This window comes from Dasypus novemcinctus, chromosome 9 (genome assembly GCF_030445035.2).
Source record: "Dasypus novemcinctus isolate mDasNov1 chromosome 9, mDasNov1.1.hap2, whole genome shotgun sequence".
NCBI lineage: Eukaryota > Metazoa > Chordata > Mammalia > Cingulata > Dasypodidae > Dasypus > Dasypus novemcinctus.
In genome coordinates this window covers 10,731,221-10,753,140 of record NC_080681.1, presented here as the reverse complement: position 1 = coordinate 10,753,140, position 21,920 = coordinate 10,731,221, and the positions used below count along the sequence as shown (strand labels likewise).

Sequence of the window (21,920 nt, the reverse complement as noted above, 5' to 3'; positions counted from 1 at the left end):
CTCGGGAAGGCCTGAGTGGTTTTGGTGGCTTGTTTTTCCAACGGGATTCTCCAACAGGTCTCAGCCTTCCACCGCCTTGGGGTGGGGTGGCCTCCGGCAAATGGGCAGCGCACTGGGGTGTCCGTCATTCTTGTGGGCCACACGGACACCCCAACATCCACAGCTCGCAGCAGCTGAGCAGGACGGCTGCCGCCAGAAAAGGACTGGGGAGACCCCTGCCCGATGGCCCTCCCGCCTCGTCGGTGGAGGGGTCCAGGATGGGCTCTGGTTAGGGGTGAGTAGGGCCGGGCACTTCCCCAACTTTGCCATTGCCATGGACACAATCAGAACTTCCTTTAAATATTACTCACTAAGAAGGCAGTGGGTCTGTTGTTTTAAAAATCTAGACCATGTAGTGATTCCTCAGATAGCGAAATATGTAACTACCGTATGATCTGGCAATCCCACTGCTAGGCATATATTCAGAAGAATTGAAAGCAGGGACACAAACGACATTTGCACACTGATGATCATAGTTGCATATTCATTACTGCCAAAAGATGGAAGCAGCCAGGTGTCCATCGAGTGACGTATGGATAAACAAAATGTGGCATGTACATACGATGGAATATTGTTCAGCTATAAGAAGAAATGAAATCAGGATGCGTATGACAACATGGAAGAACCTAGAGGATATAATGTTGTATGAAATTAGCCAGACACAAAAGGACAAATATGGTATGATCTCCCTAATATGAACTAATTACGAAGAGCAAACTCATGGAGTTAAAATCTAGAGTATAGGTTACCAGGAGACAGAAGGAGGGCTGAGGAGGGGAGCTGAGGCTTAATGTCTGCAGATGTTTTAATAAAGCCGACTGTAAATATTTGGAAATGGATAGAGGCGATGGTAACACGTCATGGTGAGTATTAATGTGATTGTGGCTGAAAGGAGAAGTCTAGGGTCACAGATATCAATAGAAGGAAGGCTAGAGGATAAACTTGGGACTGTGTAACACAGTCACCCTGGTGGTGAATGAGGAACGTGGTTAAGAGTAAGATACAAGAATGTTTTTCCATGAACTAGAACAAGTGCACATCATTATTGCAAGGTGTTAATAATATAGTGATGTATGGGGAAGATACAGCTAATGCAAATTATGGACTATAGTTAATAGTGACATTGTAATATTTTTTCATCTATTGCAACAAAGGTACTAATGCTCAGGGCCCATCAAAAGGTGGGTATGAGGGGATATGGGATTTTTCTGTTTGAGGTAGTGAAAATGTTCTAAAATCACCGTGGTGATGAGTGCACAATTCTGTGATTATACCGAGACCCATTGAGTATATACTTTGGATGGATTGTGCAAAACATGGGACTGTATAACACAGTGAGCCTGCTGTGACGATGGCCTGTGGTTAACAGTGCACACATAAGAATGTTCTTTCATCAATTATAACAAATTTTACAATACTATTACAAGGTATTAAAACATACCTAATGTAAACTTTGGACTATAGTTAACAGGAATATTTTAATATTCTTTCATCAAGTGTAACAAAAGTGCCACACTAATACAAAGTGTCAACAGTATGGGGGTATATGAGTACGTTGTACTGTTTTCATGATTTTTCTGTAAACCTACACCTTTTCAAATTAAAAATTACAATGATCATATTATCTAGCTAACAGTGGTAAAAACAACATGGTACTGGCATGAAGATAGATACATAGTCCAACTGAACCTAACTGATGGTTCAGAAACAGACCCTCACATCCATGGTCAAGTGGTTTTTGACTAGCCTGTCAAACCCACCCAGCCGGGGCAGAACAGTCTATTCAACAAATGGTGCTGGGAGAACTGGATCGCCATAGCCAAAAGAAAGAAAGAGGACCCCTATCTCAACCTTATACAAAATGAACTCAAAATGGATCAAAGACCTAAACATAAAAGCTAGAACCATAAAGCTCCTAGAAGAAAATGTGGGGAAACATCTTTAAGACCTGGTGGTAGGTGGTGAATTCTTAAACCTTACACCAAAAGCATGAGCAAGGAAAGAAGACATGGATGAATGGAACCTCCTCAAACTTAAACACTTCTGTGATTCAAAGGACTGTGTGAAGAAGGTAAAATGGCAGCCCACTCAATGGGAGAGACTATTTGGAAACCACAAACCTGACAAGGGTTGGATTTCCATTCTATATAAAGAGATCATGCAATTCAACAATAAAAGAGCAAGCAATCCAATTTAAAAATAGGCAAAAGATTTAAATAGACATTCCTGCAAAGAGGAAATACAGATGGCCAAAAGGCACATTAAAAAATGTTGAACATCTCTAATAGGGAAATGCAAATCAAAACAACAACAAAATATCATCTCATACCACATAGAATGGCTATTATTAAAAAAAAAAAAATAAGTGCTAGAGAGGATAGGAAGAAAAAGGAACACTTCTTTACCATGGTGGGAGTGGAAAATGGTGCAGCCTTTGTGGAGGACAGTTTGGTGGTTCTTCAGGAGGCTAAATATAGAACTGCCATATGGTCCAGCAATTCCTTTATTAGGAATATATCCAGATAAACTGAAAACTGTGACACAAGCAGTCATTTGCACACTGATGCTCATAGCAGCGTTATTCACAACTGCCAAAAGATGGAAACAACCCAAGTGTCCATCAACTGATGCATGGATCAACCAAATGTGCTCTAGACATACGATGGAATCCTATGCTGCTATAAGAAGAAATGAAGCTGGACACATTTGAGAACATGGATGAACCTTGAAGACATTATGCTAAGTGAAATAAGCCAGTCACAAAAGGTCAAATATTGCGTGGTCTCACTAATATGAACTAAATACAAAGAATAACTGCATGCAGTTAAGAACCTAGAGTACAGGTTGTTAGTGGTTAAGAGCAGGGCTGAGAAGGGGTACTGATGCTGATGCTTAATGTACATGGAAGTCTTAATAAACTTGATTGTACAAGTGTGGACATGGATAGAGTTGATGTTAACACATTATAGTGAGTAGACCTAACACAACTGGTTTGTAAATGGGATTGTGACTGAAAAGGGTGGTCTAGGGATGTAAGTGTCAATTGGAAGAAAGAGAATAATCTAAGGACTGAACAACATAGTGACTGCAGAGGTGGAGGAGAGTTGTGATTAATAGTACAAATAGGGAAGGGGCTACGGCTCAAACAATTGAGTTCCTGTTTACCATATGCAGGACCTGGGTTCCATCTCTGGGACCCCTGGTAAAAAAAAAAAAAAAGCAAAAAAAGGTGTCCCAGACCTTCTGCAAGCCCCCTGCAGCGAAGCCACGCACCAGAAAGACAATGACGCAACCAGATAGGAAAAAAATAGTACAAATACAAGAATGTCCTTCTACGAACTAGAACAAACGTACATCACTATTGCAAGGTGGTAAGAATATGGAGATGCAGGGGAAAATACAATGAATGTAACTTATGGACTACAGTCAACAACAACATGCAATATTCTTGCATCAATGCCAAAGATGTACTGTGTTAATAATAGGGAGGTATGGAAAAACTATGCCAAATGTACCTGTTGACGTAGTAGCAATGGCCCGGTGGTACTAACTCATAGTCCGTAACACATGTTCCACGACAACGTGGTGTGTTGGTGGAGGGGTGTTGTATGGGAATTCCACACATGTGCATGATTTGTTCTGTAAATTCACAACTTCTCTTAATGAAAAAATACATAAGGCTGTATCGGAAAGCAGGATCTGGGGGTTCTTAGGGAGATGAGCAGGTAGGAGACGTGCCGCATGCCTTCCCCTCCTGGGTGGAGACTTCTGTAGACGCCCCACGGCTGCTGCGGCGGTGGGTACAGCGGACACTCGTGGCATCAGGGCTTTTTTATCACCTTGCTGTAGATTAACTTTTCCCTTTGCCGTGGGCCAATTCCCAGTAAATCAAAGAGTATCTAATTTAAAAAATATATAGATATATATATAAATAAACAGGGTATATAAGATTGCAACTATCATCCAACATCTCAATTTTGAGTATTTCTCTTTGTCAAATCAACCTATTGATTATTATAGTCATTAACCTTTAATAAGAGAACATTACAAATCTTAACTTATAAGACAGGTTATATTTATTCACAAAAAAATACCATTTTAACTTGTTTTATATATTAAACTTCCGCATGACGTTTAATTTTTGAAAAGGGTTCTCTTGCTCTATTACCTAGTTTTATCTCACAACAACCCTGTGAGTCAAGATACTACTGTTAGGTCCCAAAGGTGGGCCTTTGGGGACAACCAGAGAAAAAAAAAGGGAGTACGGGAGTTAGGCAGAACTTGTATTTATCAAGTCTGCAGACTGGAGCCAAGGCCAGTTTAAAGCAACTCAGACCTGACTCTCGGTGCTGTGGTTTTACTCTCGTTTAAATACCTAAATTACTATTTAGCATTTTCTTTGATTATGCATTAGCTCTTATGCATATGGATGAGCGCACCACGCTGGTTATATAATTATATGATTAATATGTTTAGGGAATCACGCTTATACATACACTGCATGATTTTAAAAGATGAGGATAATTCCACCCCAGGGTGAGAATTTTGTTATGTTAATTTAAAAGCTGAAAGGAGGGCAGCAAGGGTTTTTTTTTTGGCGCAGGTCAGCCAACCGGTTGAAGCTGGTTTTGATACTTTCCTGCTTTAACAGGATGGTGAGAACTGTCAGCTTTTGGTGGGGGGTGGAAGGAAGCAAAAGCAGCAGCAGCCGCTTCCCTGACCCTGAGAAGGGCCCCCCGAGTCCCAGCGGGAGAGGCGCCTGGGCCGCTCCCTAAGCCCTTTCGTGAACACGGCTCTGGGTGCTTTGGCTACGTGTGTTTAGGCTGCTGGAGAGGAGGTGAACCTTGAACTTCTTTTCTAGGTGGGGCATTACCGTTTGCTCTGGTCTCGGAGGCTCAGGCTGAAGAGGAAGGTGTAACGTGGGCCCTGCGAGCTCTCTGAAGACTGTGCGCCCCTCACCTCGGGCACGCGAAAGCCCTTAGCGCGGAGGCGCCCTCGCGGGCTCGTGGACGTCCCGCAGGGCCCAGGGCACTCAGGGCCTCGCGAATGGGCATAGAGCCCCTGCCCCACGCCTCCTCTTCAGGGGTCCCGGGGCTCCTGCAATTAGAGACGCAACCACGTGCCCCACCCCTCCCCCGGGGCTTCCAGGGTGACGCCGTGCACCTCGCAAGCTTCCGTGTTGCCCTGCGCGTCTGAATGTCCCCCTTGCTGTTCCTGAAGACACCCGGGAGGTCGCCCTCCTCTCCAATACCCTTCTCCTGCGCACGGCTCATTCCCCTCGAAAGGCCACCCCACCCCAGCCACGCTCTCAGGAAGTGCTGCCGCCTTCTTGCCTAACCTCAGCCCCGGCCAGGTCAGCTTGGCCCCGAGGTGCGCTCTCCCTGGGTGTCGTACATTGGGATGCACTCGTGAAGGAATACTAGCTGATACTTAGTGAACTCTGTTGTAGGTCCTTTACGATGATGAACTCATTCAAGCCTCACCCGCGTCTTAGCAATGAGGCTCTGCTGTGCTCCTCATTTTGCAGGGGAAGAAGCTGAGGCACAGGTAACTTGCTGAGGTTACCTAGCTACCCAGTGCCAGACCCAGGACTCAAACCTGAGTGTTCTGGCACGTGCCCTCCTTCTCCACTCCTCCTTCCTCTCTCCTCCTTTCCAAAATTATAAGCAGACAGAATTGTAGGCAGAGTAATGTAATTAATTCTCATACACCCATCATCCAGATTTGACGATTGTTGACATCTTGCCATATTTCCTTCATCCGCTTTTTAAAAATCTCTAATAAAGACTACAAAAAATAACTGCTGTCAACGGAGAAATAATAAACTAAGCTGCAAGGCAACAAAGGCATTTATTTGAGGTCTTAGAATAGCAATTCTGGGAGCACAGATTCAGGTAGAAACCCAAACTGAGTCCGGTCTTGGCATTTCTAGGCAATGGTTTTTAAAGGAAAAGAAGATTAGATAAGTCGTTTGTAGTTGGTGGATATTTGGGCTACTCTTAATTGTCCTTCAGTTTGGTTAACTGGGTTCTTTACCTTGTGGTTTGTTTTATGGTGTCTGGATAGCCTTGGCGGTTTTTTGTTTTTTGTTTTCTATAGCACACTTTATTTAAGGACATAATATAGGCTAAGATATACATGTTACATATACATTGAAATGCCACCTTGAATGGCATCTCGCTTCAACATAGCACAGTGGATATTTAGTAAACAAGACAGAAGTCAATCATGGACAGCAATAAAGGCAATGCACATTTAAAAAATTCTAATACAGCAGCATTGTAAAAGGAAAAACGTTTCATTATATTTAGAGTACTTTACTCACTGTCCTTTTTTCCTTTGAGAATAACACCAATTGAAGTGCTTCATTTTCAAAAGGTAGAAAATTACAATTCATAATGATTACTAAAACCTTAAAAGTATTGCACTAGCTCTCACTGCTTTCTTGGAGCAGAGAACAGCATCTTTTTTTCTAAGTGAAGACAGATTTGGATTTGTGGGTGTGTGTTTTGCGTGTGTGTGTTTTTAGGATTGAACCCAGGGTCTTGCACATGGAAAGCAGGTGCTCAACCACTGAGCTACATCTGCGCCCCAATGAGAATTGTTTTTTTGTTTCTGTTTTTTGGAGGTACTAGGGATTGAACCTGGGACCTCATACATGAGAAATAGGCGCTGAAACACTTAAGCTACATCCACTCCCCCGGATTTTTTTCTTTAATCACTTGTGATCAATGTAACAAGAGAAACATAGAGTTACTTACCTGAAATATACTGGACATAGCCACAACAAACAGAAACAATCATTTTGGGCACCTGATGAGCTTAAAGATTTGAGAAGGTATGCATAGAGGTGTTCCTAGCAAATTTTGACAATAATGGTGGGTATATTCAAATAAATAATGGTTTATTAATTTTCCTTCCCCACAGAATTTTTAAGCAATTTTTTTGGAAATATATTCATATACCACATAATCTATCCAAAGTGTACATTCAGTGGGTTTTGGTATAATGACAGAGTTGTGTATTCATCACCACTATCAATACTAGAGCATTTTCTTTACTCCAAAAAGAAAAAAAACCCACCCTTTAACTGTTACCTTTCTATCATTTTTTTTTTTTAAGGAGACACTGGGGATTGAACCCAGGACCTCATGTATGGGAAGCAGGTGCTCAACCACTGATCTATACCCACAGCACTTGCCCATTTTTAAATTAGGTCTTTTGTCTTTTTATCATTGCATTGCAGGATCTCTTTATTTATCATGGATATTAAATCCTTATCGGATATGTGGTTTCCAAATATTTTCTCCCATTGAGTTGGCTGCTTTTTCAGCTTCTTGGTAAAGTTTTTTGAAGCGCGTAAGCATTTAACTTTGAGATGGTCCCATTTACCTCTTTTCCCTTTCATTGCTCATGCTTTGGGTGTAAAGTTTAAGAAACCACCACACAGCACAAGATCTTGAAGATGTTTCCCTACATTTTCTTATGGGAGTTTTATGGTTGTAGCTTTTATATTTAGGTCTGTGATCCATTTTGAGTTAATTTTTGTATAATGTGTGAGATAGGGCTCCTTTTTCATTCTTTTGGATATGGATATCCAGTTCTCCCAGCACCATTTGTTGAATAGACTGTTCTGTCCCAGTTGAGTGGACTTGGTAGCCTTGTCAAAAATCAATTGACTGTGGAGGTGAGGGTTTACTTCTGAACTCTAGATTTGATTCCATTGATCTATATGTCTATCTTTATGCTAATACCATACTGTTTTGACCACTGTAGCCTTGTAATATGTTTTAAAGTCAGGAAATGTGAGCCTACCGACTTTATTGTTTTTAAAGATGTTTTTGACTATTTGGGGTCCCTTTCCCTTCCAAATAAATTTGGCAATTGACTTTCCCATTTTTGCAAAGTAGACTTTTGGAACTTTGATTGGGATTTCATTGAGTCTCTAAATCAATTTGGGTAGAATTAATACCTAAATGACATTTAATCTTCCAATCCATGAATATATAATGTCCTATATATTTAGGTCTTCTTTAATTTCTATTGGCAATGTTTTGTAGTTTTCTGAGAACAGGTCATTTACATCCCTGATTAAATTTATTCCAGATATTTGATTCTTTTAGTTGTTTTTGTAAGTGAAATTTGTTTCCTGATTTCCTCCTCAGGTTGTTCATTTCTAGTGTGAAGAAACACTGCTGATGTTTGCATGTTGCTCTTCTATCCCACCACTTTGCTAAATTCGTTTGTTAGTGCAAGTAGTTTCACTGTTCATTTTGGGGGTTTTCTAAATATAGGAACATGTCATCTGCAAAGAGTGAAAGTTTTACTTCTTCCTTTTTGACTTGGATTCTTTTTTTTTTAGATTTATTTATTTATTTCTCTCCCCTTCCACACCCCTCCCCCAGTTGTCTGTTTTCTGTGTCTATTTGCTGCGTCCGCTTCTTTGCCCTCTTCTGTTGTTGTCAGCAGCACAGGAATCTGTGTTTCTTTTTGATGTGTCATCTTGCTGTGTCAGCTCTCTGTGTGGGCGGCGCCGTTCCTGGGCAGGCTGCACTTTCTTTCGCGCTGGGTGGCTCTCCTTACGGGGCGCACTCCTTGCGCGTGGGGCTCCCCTATGTGGGAGACACCCTTGTGCGGCAGGGCACTCCTTGCGCGCATCAGCACTGCGCATGGGCCAGCTCCACACGGGTCAAGGAGGCCCGGGGCTTGAACCGCGGACCTCCCATGTGGTAGACGGACGCCCTAACCACTGGGCCAAGTCCGCCGCCTGGATTCTTTTTATTTCTCTTTCTCACCTAATTGCTCTAGCTAAAACTTCTAGTACAGTGTCGAATAACAGGGGTGCCAGTGGGCATCCTTATCTTCTTCTCAATCTTACAGGAAAAGCTCCCGGCCTTTCCCCATTGAGTGCAATGCTGGCTGGGGCTTTCCCATATATGCCCTATAATGGTGAAGAGGCTTCCTTCTATTCCTCTCTTTCAACGTGTTTTTATCGAAAAAGGATGGTGTATTTTGTCAAATGTCTTTTCTGGGTCAACAGAGATGATCATGTGATTTTTTCTCCTTCAATTTTTTAATGTGGTGCATTACATTAATTGATTTTGTGTTGGACCACCATTGCATACCTGGGTTAAAACCTAATTGATCATAATGAATAATTCTTTTAATGTGCTGTTGGCTTCAATTTGTGAGTATTTTGTTGAGGGCTTTTGCATCTCTATTCATTAGAGAGATTGATCTGTACTTTTCTTATAGTATCTTTTTTTCTGGCTTTAGTAGTAGGGTGGTGTTGGCTTCATAGAAGAGTTAGGTAGTGTTCTCTCCCTTCGATTTTTTGGAAGAGTCTGATCAAGATTGGTATTAATTTTTCCTGAAATGATTGGTAGAATTCACCTGTGAAATCACCTGTCCTGGGCTGTTCTTTATCGGGAGGGTTTTGAAGGCTGATTCACTCTCTTGTGACTGGTTTGGTGAGGTCTTCCAGTTCTCGTCGTGTGTGTGGTTTAGGTGTTTCTAGGAGGTTTCCAGTTTCATCCCAGCAGTCTTATGTGTTGGCATACAGTTGTCCATAGTATCTTATGATTTTCTTATTTTTGTGGGCTAAATAATAATGTCCCCCCTCTCATGTCTGGTTTTATTTATTTGCGTCTTCTCTCTTTTTTTTTTCTTTGTCTCTCTTGCTCAGGGATTGTCGATTTTGTTGGAGCTGAAGAACCAACTTTTGGTTTTGTTGCTTCTCACTGTTGTTTTTTGTTCTCAATTTCATTTATTTCTGCTCTAATATTGTTCTTTCCTTCCTTCATCTTGCTTTGGGATTAGTTTGCTGTTCTTTTTCTATTTCTTCCAGATGTGCAGTTAGGTCTTTGATTTTAGCTCTTTTTCCTTTTTCAATGTAAGCATTGATGAAACACTGCCTTTGCTACATCCCATATGTTTTGATATGTTATGTGTCCTTGGGGTTTTGAGAATTACTGTTGCTTCATGCTTTGCATGAATTTGTGGTATTTGGTTGAGAATTGCCTAAGAGTAACCTCCAGAATTACCTCCCAACTCCATTTTAAATCTCTTAACCATAGTAATTCTATATTGTTTTATTTTTTTACACCACTATACCATGAATACATGCATCTAAATTAACAATAATTTATTCATATTTCTAATACTCAGTCCATGTTTAATTTTTCCTGATTACATAAAAATGTCTTTTTTCAGTTCTTTTATTTAAATCAGGATCCAAAGTTTATGCATTCCATTTGGTTAATGCTTCTAAGTGTTTTAATCTATAACACTCCCTTTTCTTTTCTAAAGCCATTAATTTATTGAAAAAGCCCGGTAATTTGCCCTGTTGCATTTCCCATGGTTTGGATTTGGCTGATTATATTCTCAAGGCATTGTTTATCATTTTAGTTCATCCGCCATATTTTCAGTGTGTTGTAGTTAGATCTAAAATGATGAACGGGAAGTGGATTTGGCTCAGCTGATAGAGCGTCTACCTACCACATGGGAGGGCCACGGTTCAAACCCAGGGCCTCCTGACCCATGCGGAGCTGGCCCACGTGCAGTGCTGATGCGCGCAAGGAGTGCCGTGCCATGCAGGGGCGGGGAGCCCCATGCCCAAGAAGTGCCGTGCCACACAGGGGTGTCCCCGCATAGGGGAGCCCCACATGCAAGGAGTGTGCCCCTCAAGGAGAACCAACCCATGTGAAGAAAACACAGTCTGCCCAGGAGTGGCACCGCACACATGGAGAACTGATGCAGCAAGATGATGCAACAAAAAACAACACAGCTAGATGCTGCAGCCTGACACAATGAACAGATGACTAAACGAGCATTTGCCACAAGCCAGCAGATGCCACAACCTGTGCTGAGTGGATGTGGCCCAGGTCACTGGGCACTCGCCTCCAAGTGGGAGGTCCCGAGTTCAGTTGCCAGTGCCTCCTGGAGAAAGCGAGTAAACAATGAGCAGACAGACAAGAGAACCATCTGGGGGAGGGGAAGATACATTAAAAATAAATAAATAAAGTAAATAATAAAGCTTTAAAAAATGCTCAAGGAGATGAAGGAAAATACAGAGAAAGAACTAAAGTGTATCAGGAAAATAATAAATAAGTAATATGAGAATCTTAATAAAGAGATAGAAATTTTCAATAGGAACCCAACAGAACTGCTAGAATTGAAGGCCACAGTAAGCAAAATGGAAAATTCCCAGGAGGGTGTCAAGAGCAGATTGGATCTGGCAGGAGAAAGAATCAGTGAACTCATAGACAAGACACTGGAAATGAGTTCAGATGAGGAAGAAAAGGAAAAAAGCATTATAAGACACACACACAAAAACAACCCAAGACACCTCTGGAACACCATCAAGTGAACCATTATACACGTTATGGGAGACCCATCAGGATAAGAAAGAGAGAAAGGGGCAGAAGGAATATTCAAAGAAATAATGACAGAGAACTACCCAAAAGATATGAATATGCACATCCAAGAAGCCCAGAGAAAACCAACAGGATAAACATGAGGAAAAACACACCCCATCATCTACTGATCACACTACGAAGTACAAAGGACATAGAAAGAGCTCTGAAAGCAGCAAGAGAAAAGTGATGTGTTACATACAAGGTAGCCTCAATTAGTATGAAGGCTGGTTTCCCATCAGACACCATGGAGGCAAGAGGACAGTGGGCTGAAATACTTATCGGCCAAGAATTTCACATTCAGTGAGACTTTTTAAAAAACGAGGCCTAGAGGAAGATATTTCCAGGTAAACAAAAGCTGATTGAGTTCTAAACCACGAACCCTGCCCTACAAGCAATCCAGCACCCTTCTTGATAAAAACACTTAGAACACTAGGAATAGAAGGAAACTTACTCAACAGGATAAAGGGCGTATAGGAAAAGCTCACAGCTAACTTCCTACTTAATGGTGAAAGACTGAAAGCTATCTCTCTAAGACCAGAAACAAGCAAGAATGCCCACTATCACCACTTTTATTCAACACTGTACTGGAAGTTCTTGCCAGAGCAATTAGGCAAGAAAAAGAAATGAAAGACCTACAAATTGGAAAGGAAGAAGTAAAAATTTTCCCTCTTTGCAGGTGACATATTCTTATACACAGAAAATCCTGAAAAATCTGCAAAAAAGATTGCCGAGACCAGCTCAGCACTAGGTTTGCATGAAGGGAAGGTGATGCAATACTGAAGAAATAGAAGGACAGAAAGAAAGACACAAGAGAGAAAATAAAGATGGGACCAGGGGACTCAACAGTTTCTGGAACTGAGAGCCTCGACCCTAGTTTCCACATCATATTTATTAGAAATTACAAAGCAGTAGTTATCTATGTTTACGTTCAAGGTTGCTTGTTATTAAAGCTGCAGCACCTGCAATACTAGGAAACAGGCCATACAGAGTTCAAATGCCTCCGCATGCAAGCAATGTTCATGCTGATCAGACGGTGTTCCTCAGTCAATGCCAGTGTTCCTAAGCCCACACTTGTTATCTACATTATGGAAATGTTTCAACTTCAAGCCAGGTTTCCACATTCAAATTCAAGCTATTTTCCCACAAAAGCTCCTAGAGCTAATAAATGAATTTGGCAAAGTTGTGGGGTACATTGTCCACACCAAAAAAAAAAAAACTGTAATGCTTCTATACTCAAGTAATGAACAATCTGAAGAAGAAATCGAGGAAAAATTTCCATTCTCAATAGCAACTAAATGAATCAACTCCCTAGGAATAAGCCTGACCTAGGAACGTATACACAGAAAACTACAAAACATTGCTAAAAGAAATCAAAGAAGACCTAAAATAAATGGAAGGACAGATCATGTTCATGAATTGGAAGACTAAATACTGTTAAGATATCAGTTCTATTCAAAGCAGTTTGTAGGTTCAGAGCAATAACAATCAAAATTCCAACAACCTTCTTTGCAGAAATGGAAAAGCCAATTATCTAGTTTACAAGGAAGGGTAAGGGGTCTAGAATATCTAAAGCCATCTTGAAAAAAAAAGAACAAAGTTGGAAGGCTCACTCTTTCCAATCTTAAAACTTATTATAGGGAAGCAGATGTGGCTCAAGCAACTGGGCTCCCTTCTACCATATAGGAGGTCCAGGGTTTGATATCCAGGGCCTCCTGGTGAAGGCACGCTGGACTGTGTGGTGAGCTAGCCCACATGGAGTGCTGGCCCATATAGGGTGCTGCCCTACACAGGAGTGCTGGCCCACATGGAGAGCTGATGCAGCAAGATGACGCAACAAAAGGAGACACAGAGGAGAGACAGTAAGAGACTTAGCATACCAGGACTGAGGTGGTGCAAGAGAATGATCACCTCTCTCCTGCTCCAGAAGGTTCCAGGATCGGTTCCTGGAGCTGCCTAATGAGAATACAAGCAGACACAGAAGAACACATAGTGAACGGACACAGAGAGCAGACAATGGAGGGAGGGGGGAGAAATAAATAAATTAATTTAAAAAAAACACAACTTTCTCATGGACACAGTAATCAAAACAGCCTGGTACTGGCACAAGGACAGACATATAGACCAATGGAATTGAAATGCGAGCTCTGGAATCAACCCTCTGGCCAAATGATTTTTGACAAGGTGGCAAAGACCACTTAGTTGGGAAAGAATTGTCTCTTTAACAGATGGTGCTGGGAAAACTGGATCTCTATTTGCCAAAAAAAAAAAAAAAAAAAGGAACCCTACCTCATGCCTTATACAGAAATCAAGTAAAAATGGATCAAAGACATAAATGTAAGAGCCAGAACTATCAAACCCCTAGAAGAAAACATAGGGAAGTATCTTCAGGACCTTTTGGTAGGCAGTGCTTTCTCAGACTTTACATCCAAAGCACAAACAACAACAACAAAATAGATAATTGGGGGCCTTATCAAAATAAAAAACTTTTGTACCTCAAAGGACTTTATCATGAAAGTCAAAGTACAACTCACACATGGGAGAAAATATTTGGAAACCACATATCTGATAAAGGTTTGAAATCCAGAATATATAAATAAATCCTTCAAATTAAGAACAAAAAGACAAGCAACCCAATTAAAGAATGGGCAAAAGACTTGAACGGACAGCTTTCCAAAGAAGATATACAAATGGCCAGAAAGCACATGAAAATATGCCCAACATCGATTAGCCATCAGGGAAATGCAATTTGAAGCCACAGTGAGATACCATTTCACTCTGATTAGAATGGCTGCTATTGGAAAGAAAACAAAAAACAAACCAAAAACCAGAAAATAATGTGTTGGAGAGAAGGCAGAGAAATAGGAACACTCTTCCATTGCTGGTGGCAGCCACTGTGGAAGACAGTTAGGCAGTTCCCCGGAAACCTCAGTATAGGATTACCATACGACCTGGCAATCCTTCTATTAGGTATATACCTAAAGAATTGAAAGCAAGGAATCAAATAGATATTTGCACACTGATGTTCATAGCAGCATTATTCACAATTGCCAAAAGATGGAAACAACCCAAGTGTCCACCAACCCAAGTGTCCAAATGGATAAATAAAATGTGGTATATACATACAATGGAATATTATGTAGCCATAAAAAGAATGAGGAAACGGACTTTGGCCCAGTGGTTAGGGCATCCGTCTACCATATGGGAGGTCCGCGGTTCAAACCCCGGGCCTCCTTGACCCGTGTGGAGCTGGCCAGGCGCAGCGCTGATGCGCGCAAGGAGTGCCCTGCCACGCAGGGGTGTCCCCCGTGTAGGGGAGCCCCACGCGCAAGGAGTGCACCCGTGAGGAAAGCCGCCCAGCGTGAAAAGAAAGAGCAGCCTGCCCAGGAATGGCGCCGCCCACACTTCCCGTGCCGCTGACGGCAACAGAAGCGGACAAAGAAACAAGACGCAGCAAATAGACACCAAGAACAGACAACCAGGGAAGGGGGGGGAATTAAATAAATAAATAAATCTTTAAAAAAAAAAAAAAAAAAGAATGAAGTCCTGATACATGTAACAACATGGATGAACTTTGAAGACATCAGGTTGAGTGCAATAAGCCAGACAGGAAAGAGCAACTATTGTGTGATCTCACTGGTTTGAAAGAACTAGAATAAGCAAACTCCATGAGAATATAGGTTACCAGGAGACAGGGCGGGGATAGGGAAGGGGAAGTAAAGGCTTAAAATGTGCAGGGCTCCTATTTGTAATTATGGAAGTGTCCTAGTAATAGGTGGTGATGATGGTAGCTCAACATTGTGAATGTAATTAATAACATTGAAAGATATATCTGAATGTGATTAAAAGGGGAAATATAAGATTGTATATATGGTAACAAAATAAAATAAAATAACTATGAAACTACACAGTGGACCCTAAGTAATCCATGGACTACAGTTAAGTACAACTGTAAAAATGCGCTTTCATCAATTGTAACAACTGCTCCACACCAGCGCAAGGTGTTGGTGGTGGGGTGGTTTATGGGAATCCTGTATTTTATGCATGATTGTTATGCAAACCCACCACTTTTCTAATGAAGAAAAAGAAAAAAAAAAAATTCTGTGAATTACACAAACCAAGACGGCAAGATTCTGGTTCACATTTTTCCTAAGGTACTTTTGTATACTTCCTATTGCCTCTCAGCAGGAGGAGCATGATGTTCAGTTTCCCTACTTTTATTGAAATAAAGATTGATCATGGGTTCAAGTGATGCCGACTGATGCATTTATAAATTTTCTAACAAACGTAATGGTTGCCTAGATACATGGTTTCATCATGAGTTATAAAGGTGGCAATTTCATATTTTAAGCATGCCTCTTGAAATTCTTAATGGTGATGCTTCTATTCAAAGGAACCTACCTCTATCATTTGTTTGGTTAACTTGAAACCAAACTTTACAAGACAGGCAGGATAAATGCTTCGTTGATTTTTTTCTTTTTATTTATCAATTTTCAGAAAAATGATCTGGTGTCCCAGCAACCTGAAAAGGTGATAAATGAGCTGTTTTGTTTTTTTATAAAGGTATAATTATGAAGTCCTACATGATATATTTTTGGTATGTAATAATCCAGTGCTGTCATTTTCTTCTTGGTGCTCTCATATTTTCCCAGCATTGGCTAGTAGGAACCCAATCAGTAGGCTGCTGTGTCCTTCTGTCCAGGCTTATCTTATACATTTCCATCCCTGGACTGGAATCAACCGTTTCTCTAAATAGCCCTGCTTCTTTTAGTGGGAAATGGTATTTGAAAGCACAACATGGACAGTTGCTGTGCTCATTGCTACCAGCTTGTCATTGTTTCCAGATCTCTTCAGTGAACTGAGCTGGGAAACACCTATTTCTTAGCAAGAGAAAAACATATCTTGTGTTCCTACTGTTATTTCCAACTCAAAATGTCTAAGGCACTTAACTTCTTTGGTTTTTATATTTGCATCTCATTTGATTGGTGTCTCTTGTCCCTTATTCTGAAAACTTTAGCTCTTAAGGACATGAATATAATGACTTATTTGCTTTATTTGACTCTATGTATGTATCTTATATATCTGATTACATGTATCTATCTGTGGCAGACTGCGTTAATGGCTGTGCTTCTTCACTCCCTTGTAGTCCTGCCTTTTCTGTGTGTCGTTGTCTGTCTCTCTCTTAAGGAGCTGAGTCTGTTTTACCACCTCTGGAGTTGTGCTGGCCTTGTGCCTGGCCTTGGCCAATAGACTGACGCAGATGTCACGGTGCAGTTCTGAGCTCGGCATCAAGGCTCCCGGACTGTTTCTGTACTAGTACCTCAGCCCATTCCTGGACCAGCCTGATGGAGACATGCAGCCGAGGCTAGATCTACCAACAGCCGGTCAATCCCTCCATTGCTTCATTTCGAAAACATAAGCTGTTGTATCCGTATTCATCTCCCTGCATCCACCTTTTTACATGCAAAAGGTTTCATACTATTCACACTCTTGAGTGCCTTGCAGAGTCCCCGTGAACCTGGCATGACCTGATTTCGGCTTTTCCGGATCGTTCTGGCAGCAGCATAGAGGCTCGACTGGAGGCAGCAAGGCAAGGAGGTCAACCAGGAGGACATTTTAATGGTCCAGGTGTCTCACTTCAGGGGAAGATCAACGTCCACAGGGACAACTTCTCCAGCACTTCAAAGCTTTCCACTCCTCCTCGACTCCCCACTCACTCTCACGACCATTTCCTGGACTCTCGCCACAAGAACGCTACTACCTCTGATGAAAAGGAAGCTCATGTTCCTCCCCTCGAATGCTCTATCGGCCAAGTCCAAGGTCACCGCTCCCAGAACCAAGATCATGGGAGACACGGCAGATCAGCTGCGAGAGGTCCTTCAGTAGGGAAGACCCGGTCTAAAACCCACCCTGCCACACGTAGACAACTCTATAATTACCAAGTCACCCATGAAACCATAATTTTGAATAGAGTGCTTTCGGTGAGTGTCAAACCCATCCCGGTGACGGGGATCCGGGAATTTGAGCCGGCTGGCAGCCGTTGCAGTTAGGGTGCTCCTCTGGGGCACCCTGTTAGTCTGGCCTGATTCTGGGTGGTTGGAACTGAATTGCGTTGTAGCTGGTTTTTTGAAGTTTTTGCCATCCATACAGAGGGTGAGATGCAGTCTCCTTGTCTGCAGGAACTGTGTTCATCATCCTGTTCCCAGCCCCTGGAATTGTAGTAGGCGCTCAATAAAAGCATGCCAATACACGATTGCAAAACGGTCTCAGCTGTCCACTACCGTTTGTGGGCCTAGGCGTATGGCCGCCCGGTCTGGTTTGTGGTCCTGGCTTCCGCACTGGCTACTTGAGGAAAGAGAGAAAAAGGAAACGCAACCCTGAGTATCCCCTTCCCTGCCTCCACCCTCTTTCCCAAAGACAGGGGTGAAGTAAGTTCTTTCCTGCCCCGGCTTCCATCTGCCGTATCACTGAATCGTCGTCTACTCAGGCTTTCATGTTCACCATCGTATTGATTCTTTTTCTAAAGGAGTGCATTTATTTAATTAATATATATTCATCACAAGGGCTCAACAGAGACTTAATTTAAAAAAAAAATCAAAATCAAAATGACGCCGTCTATAAAGAAGGAAAGGACAGGAGGTCTCGGGAAAAGATGAAAAGACCTCACAAAGCCAGAGGCCGACCGTCCGGGCCAGGGCTCTCGGCTGGAGACTTGCCTTGGGCCGGTGCCTTGCAGGTACTTCTTACAGGCTGCGGGGTTTTCCCAGAGCTCGCAGCACGTGTGTCCAAGGCTGTGGCTGCTGGGCGCCCCCAGCGGGCTCTGGATGGACAGGAGGATGGTCCTGATGTCACGCAAGGCAGACCGCTCGCCCTTCAGGCTGTCCGGGCAGATGTCACCCTGGGTGTCCCCTTGGCGTGGTGCAGGGCGTAAGGAACGTCCCCGTGGGCTCGTGGTGGGGGAGCCCCTGGGGACCTCCGGGGACAGCTTGCGGCTCAGGTCCTCGTGCTCTCCCAGAGGCTCCGCGGCTGGCTCCCGGCCATCTGAGAAGGCTGTCTGATTCACGCAAGGCCCGACCTCATCAGGGCCGTCGGCGCCTTCTGGGGCCTCGTGCCCACGGAGGCCTGGGCGGCGCCCCCGCTGGGCTCGGGCCCCCTCTGGGCCGTGGGGAAGCTGGCGGGGGCTGGGGGACCCTGACAGGGAGCTCGAAGTTTGGAGAACACGACTGCAACTGCCCGTTTTCTATCTTAAACCAGTTCTTGAGGAAAGCAGGTCAAGTGGGGAAGCCAGGGTGCAACAGTGGAGAATTGCCTTGCTCAGGGACACCCAGTGTGGTGTGGACATGGCTTCAGGACCCCTCTCTCTCCCCCGCTGAATCCTCTGCCATCCATATCTTTGCATATACTGTTCCCCTCTGTTGCAAATGCTGTTCCCTTCATTAGCATCTACTTCACAACCCGTCTCAAGTGGCTGCCCCTTCAGGAACCCTTGGCTGGCTTTTTGAGCCTGTCTTAGTTAGGGGCCTCTCCATGAATTCCTTCTCACTGCATCTTTTTTTTTTAAGAAAGTTTTTTTTTTAAGTTGCTTTTTATTTTTTTTTAACCCCTCCACCCCCACCCTGCTCTTTTGCTGTCTGTGTCCATTCACTGTGTGATCTTCTCTATCTGTTTCTTTTTTGTCTTCTCTTCTCATTTTCTCACAGGGATTCGATCCTGGGACTTCCAGTGTGGGAGCAAGTTTCCCTGTCTCTTGTGTCGCCTCAGTTCCTGGTTTCTGTCGTGTCTTGCCTCGACTCTCCCCTGGGTCTCTCCTTCGTTGCGTCATCATCTTGCTGCGTTGCTTGCCGTGCGGGCCTGGTTCACCGCGCAGGCCTGGCACGCCTTCACCAGGAGGCCCGGGGAATTGAACCTGGGACCTCCCACATGGTAGACGGGAGCCCAGTCGCTTGAGCCACGTCCGCTCCCCAGCTCACTGCCTCTTGAGTTGGCCTCTTTCATAGCTCCTAACCAGCCAGCGATTTCCCCGGTGGACTAGGAACTCCCAGAGGGCAGGGACTGTGCCACCCACCTGTATCGGTGCACCTAGCACCTGTGCCCGGCACGCGGCTGAAGAGATGCCTGACGGATGCACGGACGGACGAACAGCGCACAGAGTGGTTAAGTGGTTTGCCTAACGTCACTCGGCTGGGATGACAAACAGAAACCAACAAGTTTGTATTTTTTTTTAAGTTGAAAAAATGCACAATGAGCTCAGATATCTCCCACTCTCTCGTGTCCGGTGGTGCTCTAGCTTCTAGTGGCAGTTCTCTCCCTCGCCGTCTCAGGAGAAGCCAAACGTGAACGGAGGCCTGGGGTAAAGACCGAAGCCCTGCGCCTGCTCAGGGGGCCCTGGGGGTGGAGAGCCCGCTCCGGGAAGGTGAGTGGCTGCCCCGGGCCCTGTGCTGGAGCAGCCTGGCCCCGGGCCTCCCCTCTGGTTCCTGGTTCCAGGTGCCCCATGCCTCACGAGACAAGCAGTGGTCTTTGCACGGTGGCCTGGGGTCCGCCTGGCTCCTGAACATCTCAGACCCCTCGAACAGGGCTTAGGAAAGGGCACGGGTGGTCTGAGGCTTTGCATGCTGCCCGGGACTGGACTTTCCCTTCCTGAGGAGGGCGGGTCATTCCAGCCTGCACCCGGCTTGAGACCCCATTGGCACCTCCTGAGGAGCTGCAGGGACGCCCAGCCCAGTCGTCAGGATACCCCAATCCCTAATTGTTATTGTCGATTTAGGTTCCTCGGAAGCAGACTCTGAGACAAAGCTGTGAGTGCAAAGTGAGTTCTTGGAGTGATCCTGGGAAGCCCCCCTGGGGGGAGTGAGCTAGGGAAGGGAAGGCAGGAAGACAGTAAAGGGGTCATCATCCCAGGACCCCACCTTGCTGGAGAACTTCAGGAGATGGCGTGGCACACGTCTCAGAGCCACCTCGCTGGGCGCGAGGAAGCTACCGCCCCGCGCTGCTGGTCTGCTGAGAGCTGCTTCCGGCAGCTGCACGTCCGGGGCACTTCCAGCGTGCCTGGCCGGCAGATGTTTCCTGGAAGCAGTTTCCTCTGCAGAGGGAAGGCCAGGGGCCTGGGGGCTGGGAGGCAGCTGTCTGCGGCAGGCTTTCCAGGTTGGAAGCCCCCTCTCAGTGGAGATTCATCTTTGTCTCCTGTAAAAAGGGCATGAAAATCCAGCCAGGCTGCTGTGAGGTTCGAGATGAAGGCATGTGCCCCCGCTTGGAACGATGGAGGGAGATGATGATGACTGACAGTGATGAGGAAGGAAAACTCCTATTCTCCTAGCACATTCAAGAGAGATTCAGAAACCTGTGCCAAAGACAAAGCTGGTCAGGTGACTAAGGGGGAAATGGCTTCAGACTGAGACCTTGATGAAATTTCTGAGTTGGGTACTGAGGGAGGTAGAACCGGCCACCCACCCCCTCCAGGCTGTGTCCAATTACTGATCGATTCCCACCCAACCTACACCCAGCTCTCAGGGAGGAAAATCACTTTGCTACCAGCTCCAACCTTTGGTTCAATTATTACTCCGCAGTGGGCAGGAACTGCCGGGGAAGGGAGGTGAAGCTGCTGCTGTGACGAAGGGCTGTTCCCACCAGCGAGAAGGAAGGACGGGGCAGAACGTGAGAGAGCAGGCGAGCTCGTGGCCCCGTGGAGGCAGATCACTGCGTGACTAGGCTTGATTTACAAGCTCTCTTCCGTCAAGACCAGAAGTTTCAGGGAGTGGGAAGGGGAAGGGAGAACGCAGGAAGGACTAGGAAAGGAGCAGAGGGCCCGTCTAGCCCCCTCCTTCCCCAGTACCGGCCGGGGCTGCTGGCAGTAGATCTACTTGACGCTAATCTTGTGGGAAGAACTCACCATAATTCGGTTCACTGGAGAAAATAATCTAGATTTGTATAAACGTTCAAAAGAGTCTGCAAAGGTGTCGTATGTCTCGTGGACGTGGCCTTTTCGACGCCTGCGCCCTCATCTAAGGATGGAAGGAGAGACTGTGGACTGGTGGGGATCGGTGGTTTCAGGATCCAAAAGAGATACAAAGACTCTGCTTTCTTTTCAGACCCCCACGGTCTTCTCCTCACCTCCTGGCCTGGGTCCAGAGCTGTGGGGGTTCTCGGGAGCAGCAGGACTGAGTGGTCTGGGCTGGGAGGTAGGGATGACAGGGGAGGCATGGGCACCTTTGTCTCCCCAGGAGCTATTGCCCAAGAATTCCCAACCCAATCAGCCACAAGTATTGCCCTTTTCTTTATTTACTTATTTTTGAGGTACCAGGGCTGGGGAGCGAACCCGGGACTTCGTAGGTGGGAAGCCGGCACTCAACCACTGAGCTGTATCAGCTCCCCCGAGTTGGTTTTTTCGCTTGCTTGTTTTTGTTTTGTTTTTAGGTGGTACTGGGATTTGAACCCGGGACCTCCTGTGTGGGAAGCAGGAGCTCAACTGCT

General features: G+C 44.6%; 1 pseudogene; it reads right to left on the bottom strand.

Annotated features, from left to right (window-relative positions):
* LOC101444237 (replication factor C subunit 1-like) overlaps positions 1 to 21,650 on the bottom strand; it is a 58,919-nt pseudogene extending 37,269 nt beyond the window's left edge.
* Between the last annotated feature and the right edge of the window lie 270 nt (positions 21,651 to 21,920).